Below are 8,164 nucleotides of genomic sequence, written 5' to 3' on the forward strand. Positions count from 1 at the left end.
CAAAGATGCTCCCTTAACTCCTGCAGTTCTCTATGATGGGCTAACATAAGGGGACAGCTAGGTGGCTCAGTGGATAAAGCACCGACCCTGGATTCAGTAGGACCTGAGTTCAAATTTGACCTCAGACACTTGACATTTATTAGCTGTGTGACCCTAGCCAAATCTCTTAACCCTTATTGCCCCACCAAAAAAATTTTTTTTATTAAAATAAGTGAGCTCTAGGATGGGCTAATATAGAAGGTCAAAGGCTGGTGATCAGAAGGGAATCCTTTAAATTTTAAAATATTAACTTTTTTTTTTGTTGCTTTTCTGATGCCAGCTAGAATCCCTAGGGTGCCCTGCTATGGGCTGCATTACAGAAAACAAAGTGACCAACTGAATAAAACAACTGATTGATTTTTCTCTAAACAGGCTGCAGCCAAATAGAGACCCCACGGGCAGCTAGCTAGTGCAGTGGATAAAGCACCGGCTCTGGATTCAGGAGTGCCTGAGTTCAAATCCGACATCAGACGTTTGACACTTACTAGCTGTGTGACCCTGGGCAAGTCACTTAACTCCCATTGCCCCACCAAAAACAAAAAACAAATAGAGACCCCAAACAAGAGCAGAAACCTCTTTGAGGGCAGGAAGGGGAAGTACAGACAATTAACCTGATGCCAACAGGAATGACAACATAGCAAATGGGGCAGTGCCCTTGAAAGAGACTGTAAAAATGGAAGTAGAGGGGCCTCAACCTACAGATCAGCCTCATATCCAGGCAGTCTTCTTTCTCCCAACACCAGGGCTTGGATGAAGCAGCAAAGGGATATTAGTGAGATGTAGGGTCTCCAAAATTAGGCCAGCTGACCTGGCACAATACAGAGCAACTCAATCCTACCACATCAAGAGGGCTGTAGTTGCATTGGGATATACCCCTTTACACACACCCATAGTCATTAGCACAGGGTGGAGAGATTAAGTCAAAGTCTATGACAGGGACATTAAAGTTTTGGGATTTCTTTTTGGTGTTTATTTTGTAGTGTAAAAGAAAAAGTAGAAAGTCCCCTCAGGGACCCACCATGGTATGGTAGATTTGAAAGTATTAAAGTTGAGTTTGAATACTGGTTCTATTATTTACTATCTTTTTGGATTTCTATTTCCTTATCTGAAAAAATGAAGGGATTAGGGGCAGCTAGATGGCGAAGTGGATAAAGCACCAGCCCTGTAGTCAGGAGTAGCTGAGTTCAAATCTGACCTCAGACACTTAACACTTACTAGCTGTGTGACCCTAGGCAAGTCACTTAACCCCAATTGCCTGACTAAAAAAAAAAGAAAAAAGAATGTACAAAAATATTTTTTAAAAAATGAAGGGATTAGATGAAATAAAATCCCACATAGTCCAAAACTTAGATGGGGAAGTAGATAAAATGGAGAATTATTTATGCCACAATTGGTCATAGAAATTCAATAATCAACTTGATGAGGGTAGTAGAAAGAATATCTCCTGATAGAGAGTTGTAAACATGCCTATTGGCATGTTGTAAAAAGGATTAAGTACACTTTTTTAAATTTCATCTATTGGGAATTAATTAATTAATTAATTAATTGGCTTGGGTTTTATGGAGTGGAGGCCAGGCTCTGTTTTTGGCCTATAAAAGGGAGCTGGTCTATCCATTACTTGTCTCTTTTCTGCAGATGTTAGATATACCAGTTACTGATCCTTCAAGAGAAGATGCCTTGGCATTGATGCAAACACTCTCCCTTCCCTTTCTCACCCTAAGTTGACTAAATGCACTCCCTAAGATGCTATCAGCTCCTCAGGAGAGGCAAGATAAAAAAAAAAGGTAGCAACTATAGTGGTAGAATGACAAGAATTCCTGGAGTCAGCCACAGAGAGATAGAGTAGTAGCATAAGTTCTCAATCATGTAATGTAATTAGGGGGTCAGAGTTTGGGAATCCTTTTGAACAAGAGAAGAATGCCCACGGGGCAGCTAGGTGGCACAGTGGATAGAGCACTGGCCCTGGAGTCAGGAGTACCTGAGTTCAAATCTGGCCTCAGACACTTAACACTTACTAGCTGTGTGACCCTGGGCAAGTCACTTAATCCCAATTGCCTCACTAAAAAAAAAGAAGAATGCCCAGGCAACACAAGATTTCTGGAAAGCTCACAGTCTCCTCCATAAAGAAAGAGTTCTTCATGACTAATGCAGAAATATGTTTAATGTGATTGTACTTATATAACCTATATCAGATTGCTTTCTGTCTTGGGAAAGGGGGAGGAAAGGGAGGGAGGGAAGGAGGGAGAAAACTTTCAAACTAAAAATCTTATAAAAACAAATGATGAAAACTATCTTTACATGTAACTGGAAAATAATAAAATACTTTTAAGAATAAAAAAATAAATTAGAGTACAAAAAAAGGAAAAAGAGTTTGTCATGGGGTGCAGAGCACTCCAGAAGTTCTCTGGGGCACACCAAGGAATCTTCTCCTTGAGAAACTAAACCAGAGGACAGATAACGCCTAGAGAGATAAACTGAATCAAATTGGACTGAGCTAGCTTGGGATTCCTACCCTTCATTCTGGTCTCCCTTACACTGAGGAGATAAATTTGGGTGTGGCTTCGGCCTTTTTGTTCTGAAGAGGGATCCGTAGCCACCCCTCACCCAATTCCCCCAGCTACCACCGGTGGGGGATGGTCCTCTCTCACTAAAGGAACTTTTCACGGGCAGATGGTCCACCCCCATCAGTCCTCTATAAAAGTACCTTCCAGTCTCCTGTTCAAGGAGATTTGGTACCTCTGAGCCATGTGCTTTATGCCAAATCTCCCCATGAAAAGTCCAAGGATTTCTTTCATGGTTTCCCTCCCCCCCACCCTTCCCTTCCCTTGCTCCTAAATAAACTATCACCTTATTCTAAGTTTTGTGTGCAAGAGGGTGTAATTCTTTAAAGAGGAATTCCCAAGAACCCCAATCCCTAACCCAACCCATACCCCATTTCCCACCATATCATCTGGCGCCCAACGTGGGGCGCCAAATGATAAAGGGAAACTGATAGGAGAAAGCACGTGGGTCCTTAGGATTCCTCTGTAAAGAATTACACTCTCGAGCAAGACCTCTCGAGCAAGGAATAAGAGAACAGGTTTATTGGGGTACAAGAGAAACCAGCCCGAGGAAGGTTTTGCCAGAACAAAACGCTTTCCCCCCCAACTAACTTGTGGGGTGCCATTTTATAGGGTTTAGATGAGGGTGGGTAAGAGTCTCTTATTGGGTGAGGGGCTGGTGGTCTTCCTGAGTTTCACTGGGGTAGGAGGAATCCCTCATGAGAGATCTGGTGGTGGGTGTCAACTTTGTCCTGATGGGTCTAAGCAGTCTGCTGATGGGCGGTTCCAGGTGGTCTTCTCCTGGATTACCTCATCCAGATGCTTAGGAGGACTGGAATGTGGGGTGATGGTCCTGGAGCATGCTCAGTTCAATCTGTGCCGCTTATCTCCGTTAGGTGAGTGTGTGTGTCCTTGATTGTATTCAAGGAGAGGCCTACTTGATTTCAAGGGAAAACCCCTGAGGTTTCAAGGAAAAAGTTCCTTGAACCCCCCAGAGAATTGTTGGGGTGACCAGGGCCCATAATCCTCCCATGACAAGTTCTTAAGTTTAGAATTATCATGTGTCTAAAGTCATAAGACCTTGGGAGCCATTTAAGTGGTTTACCCAAGGTCACTTCAGATATGGGATTTGAACTCAAGATCTTCTGATTCCAGAAGGTCTTTCCTCTGGACTGTGTTGTTTCTTAGGAAGAGGATTGTGCAGATAACCCTGGAATTTAAAAAGTCCTTTAGGTTCCAATTCCATGGTACTGAGAGCAAGAGGCCTGCTGTCACCCTGAATTGTAGATAATGCTGGTCCAATGCCTGGAAGGTGAGGAGACACCTTCCAATATACCTAAATTCATTTCCCTCCAGAGGGAGTCCAAGGCCCCATTAGGGTACCCTAAGATTAGAGGTCTTTTTAGGTCCCTAAGGTGAATATGGGACCAAATGAAATGTTGGGAAAGGCTACCTTTAAGTCTCCCAGTTTGTTTTTTCCCTTTGCTCTGAGGTGAATCTAAGCCACAGGGTGGCGCTATCAGTCTAGAGCAGTGGTTTCCAAACGTATTTTAATTAGGCACTCCCAACAGGAAAAAATATTTTGAATATGTGTATGATTATTCATAAATTATATGCGTGCTAATTGTTCCGTCAAGGAAACATTTTGTTTCTTGAGGAACAACAGGGGGGACTGTAACGATTGGAATAACGCCACCTGCTGGATACTTACTGTAGAAGAGTTCTGCCCATGAAGGGAAGGTCTTTGAGGGCAAGACCAGGAGTCAGGAAGTGACGCGGACTAGTGGGAGGAGGAAGGAAGAGACGGGCGCTGGGTCTCACGCTCTTTCCTTTGGACTCTGGTGGAGAGCGGAGCTAGAAATGTGCTCTCCCTTTAATAGCTAGGAATTTAGGCCTTTTTCTCTCTCTTTACCAAATTCTTATTCTCCTTAATAAATGCTTAAAAGTCTAACTCTTGCTAAAGCTTATAATTTATTGGCGACCACTCATTAGATATTTTAGACAGTTTAGCTAGAATTTTAGCCCTTAACATAATGTACTAATATGTACATTATTTAAAAGATTATTAGCATGAAATATTTAGAATTATTAAAAAGAGAATTGTCAAAAATCGACCTGAAAAATGAAATGAAGATGAATAAACTATGTTTGGGGTTTTTATTTTATTAAAGGTACAAAGAGGGGCAGCTAGGTGGCACAGTGGATAGAGTACTGGCCCTGGATTCAGGAAGACCTAAGTTCATAATTCTTTTTGTGTGTGTGTGTGAGGCAATTGGGGTTAAGTGACTTGCCCAGGGTCACACAGCTAGTAAGTGTTAAGTGTCTGAGGCTGGATTTGAACTCAGGTACTCCTGACTCCAAGGCTCTATCCACTTTGCCATCTAGCTTCCCCTAAGACCTAAGTTCAAATCTGGCCTCAGACACTTTATACTTACTATCTGTGTGACCCTGGGCAAGTCATTTAATCCCAATTGCCTCACCAAAAAAAAAAAAAGGTACAAAGAAACTTTTTGTTCTTGAGACTAGTCACTGAATGTACCTGATGCAGAGCACTGAGTCAGAGAACCTGGATTCAAATCCTACCTTGGATGTCTACTACCTGTGTAACCTTGTGTCACCTCGATCCAGTTCCACTTATGTCTTTAGGTGTGTCTGTCCTTTGGTTTAGTTTCTCAAGGAGAAGGTTCTTTGATATACCCCAGAGAACTTTTGGGGTGCTCTGGGCCCATAACAGATGGGAGAGATGTAGGGATGGAAAGGACAAAATTTGGAGTGGAGGGAATAAAAGTAAAGAATCAGTGACAGAGGGGCAGCTAGGTGGCACAGTGGATAAAGCACCAGCCCTGGATTCAGGAGGACCTGAGTTCAAATCCAGCTTCAGACACTTGACACTTAACTAGCTGTGTGACCCTGGGCAAGTCACTTAACCCTCATTGCCCCCACCAAAATATATATATATATATATATATATATATATATATATATTTTCCAACTTTCCCCTTTGGGGGCAGCTAGGTGGCACAGTGGATAAAGCACCAGCCCTGGATTCAGGAGGACCTGAGTTCAAATCTGACCTCAGATACTTGACACTAGCTGTGTGACCCTCAGCAAGTCACTTAACCTTCATTGCCCTGCAAAAAAAAAAAAAAAAAGAATCAATGACAGTAACTATAAAACAGGGAGACTCAGTGCTAAAAGGGAAGTTTCCAATAGGGGTATGTTAGGGGAGAGATACAGTAATTAAATTTGCAATGCAGATCACAGCCCATCCAAGTCTGCTCATCCGGTGTGACTCACTCTGTTCCACTGAAAATGAAAAAGGAATGGAGAGGGGAATTTTCCAATGTCACCTGCTAGCTGAGGATGCCCCAATTAGGATCAGATTATAACTGCCCTGAGCAGCTGGCATTCTTGCAGTGGAGGTGGGAGATTAGGACTATGCATTGTGGGAGGGGAAAAAGTAGCTGAGTTTTGGGTGGTACTAGGTAGTTGTTTTGGAAACAAGACCCACCGTTAGTTAAGAGACAGTAGAATGTCATTCATATTTCCACTGTCAGGAATATGTCCCTTTCAGCTCATATCCTCCAGGGTTAGGTCAGTGAGCTCTGGCCTGAAGAAGAGTTGAGGCCTGACCCCCAAGGGATGTGTGATCAGCCAATCAGAGAATGAAACTGCATCCCACTCTTCCTGCAATAGCCACTCGTTGGGCTTGCCTCCAACACAACCTCATCTTATACATATCCCCTAGCATTCCCCCAACTCTGTTCTCTCCTCCATCTGTGCAGATTTCTAATTTCCCTTCTTCAAAGCTGGGTCCTCAAGACAGTTGTAACCTAGCCACTACCAGAGGACCCACAGCACATTTGGAAATACCCAAGTACTCACTTGAAGTTTAGGTTCCAAAATTCAGGGCAGTAAGTAAGAGATCTGCCTCATTTTCATCCTGGGTCCGATAATTGAGAATCACAGGATCTGTCCCTTTCTCACTACTGAGACAACCACCATCCTAGTTCAGCCCCTGAATCAGCTTTTGTTTGGACTATTGCAGTGGGCCCCTAATTCTTCTCCCTACCTCGTCACTTACCTCTCCAATCTATCCTTCAAGCAAATTATTTTCTTAATGTGATGGTCTTAACCATGTCACTCCCCTATCAGGTAAACTTTAGTGGCTCGCTATAGACTCTAGGATTAAATATTTCACTTTTATAATTTCTATTTTTGTATAAGTTTTATAAAGTCCATAATTATTCATACAGTAGTATATTTATATAATTTATAAATTTATAAATAAATATATACATGTTAGGTGTGTCAGCAGACCAGAACCTGCCTCTAACTTGTTAATGGCCAGAGCCAAACAGAGCAGCTTAGAAACAGGTGAGTAAGAAATTAAATAGAAATTTTATTTTCAGAGGGAGGGAAACAGCTTGCAAGCCCCTAGTGGGGAAGCCCAAGGCAGTGTGGGGAGATCTCAGTGCTTATAATAGTGGCAGTGCAGTGAGCTATAGCCCTGACAAGGAGGTGTAACAGCAAGAATGTGACATTTGATTCATTGCAGGACTTTCCAAGTCTGTCCAGTGCTTGCTCAGCTCAGATAATACCTGGTAAATTATGTTGTTTTGCCAGAGGGTGAGATCATCCAGAGGGTGGGTGCAAAGGATTGTTGTTTTGCCAAGCTCAGGGCACAATTTGCTTTCTGGGTCTTAGCTCTGGAAAACGGGGTCTCCTAATCTTTTGTCTGGTGCCTGATCAAGAAAGTTTGAAGAGGGGGCAGCTAGGTGGCGCAGTAGATAGAGCACAGGCCCTGGAATCAGGAGTACCTGAGTTCAAATCCGGCCTCAGACACTTATACTTACTACCTGTGTGACCCTGGGCAAGTCACTTAACCCCAATTGCCTCACTAAAAAAAAAGAAAGTTTGAAGAGCTCTGGATCCCTAGAGTCTCTAAGATCCCTAGAGAGGGAGAATCATATTAATTGTTCATAGACTTCTTTAAATCCTTCCCATACCCCACATCCCACCCCAGTTTTGTCTTCTGGGATAAAATAAAAGCTTTTTCGCACCTAGTATTCATTATTACCTTGAGTGCATAGCATTGAAGGGGAAAAAAAAGTAAATACTGTCATTTGCATTTTAGGAACATATGCCAGAAACAATTTTTTTTAAATTTAACATTATCCTAACATTATCCAAACATTTCTGGCCTAGAGACATGTGCAAACTAGCATAGTATCATCACACCTTCAGACATTTCTTTATCACTCTACCACTAGAAAATTTGAGGTAGAAATCTTGAACTAGGAAAAGATGATTGTGGTTATAAAGACAGTTCATGATTAATATTCCAGAATAGTCACAACTCAATTCTTTCCTCTGTTTCTCTCCACAGAAATGCCTTTTTATGATCAACATCACAGTCCTTTCTGAAAAATAGAAAAGAGCACTTCCTTCACTTGCCAAGTGCTTCTGGGAATGAGGAAGGAAAAGATCTAAACAAGACAAGAAATAGGTCTGATCATGACACTTCATCCTTTAAAGAAGCAGACCTTAGCTTTTGTGGTACCTGCTTTTTCTATGGAAAATTC

This window comes from Dromiciops gliroides, chromosome 4, assembly GCF_019393635.1.
Source record: "Dromiciops gliroides isolate mDroGli1 chromosome 4, mDroGli1.pri, whole genome shotgun sequence".
NCBI classification, from domain to species: Eukaryota; Metazoa; Chordata; class Mammalia; order Microbiotheria; family Microbiotheriidae; genus Dromiciops; species Dromiciops gliroides.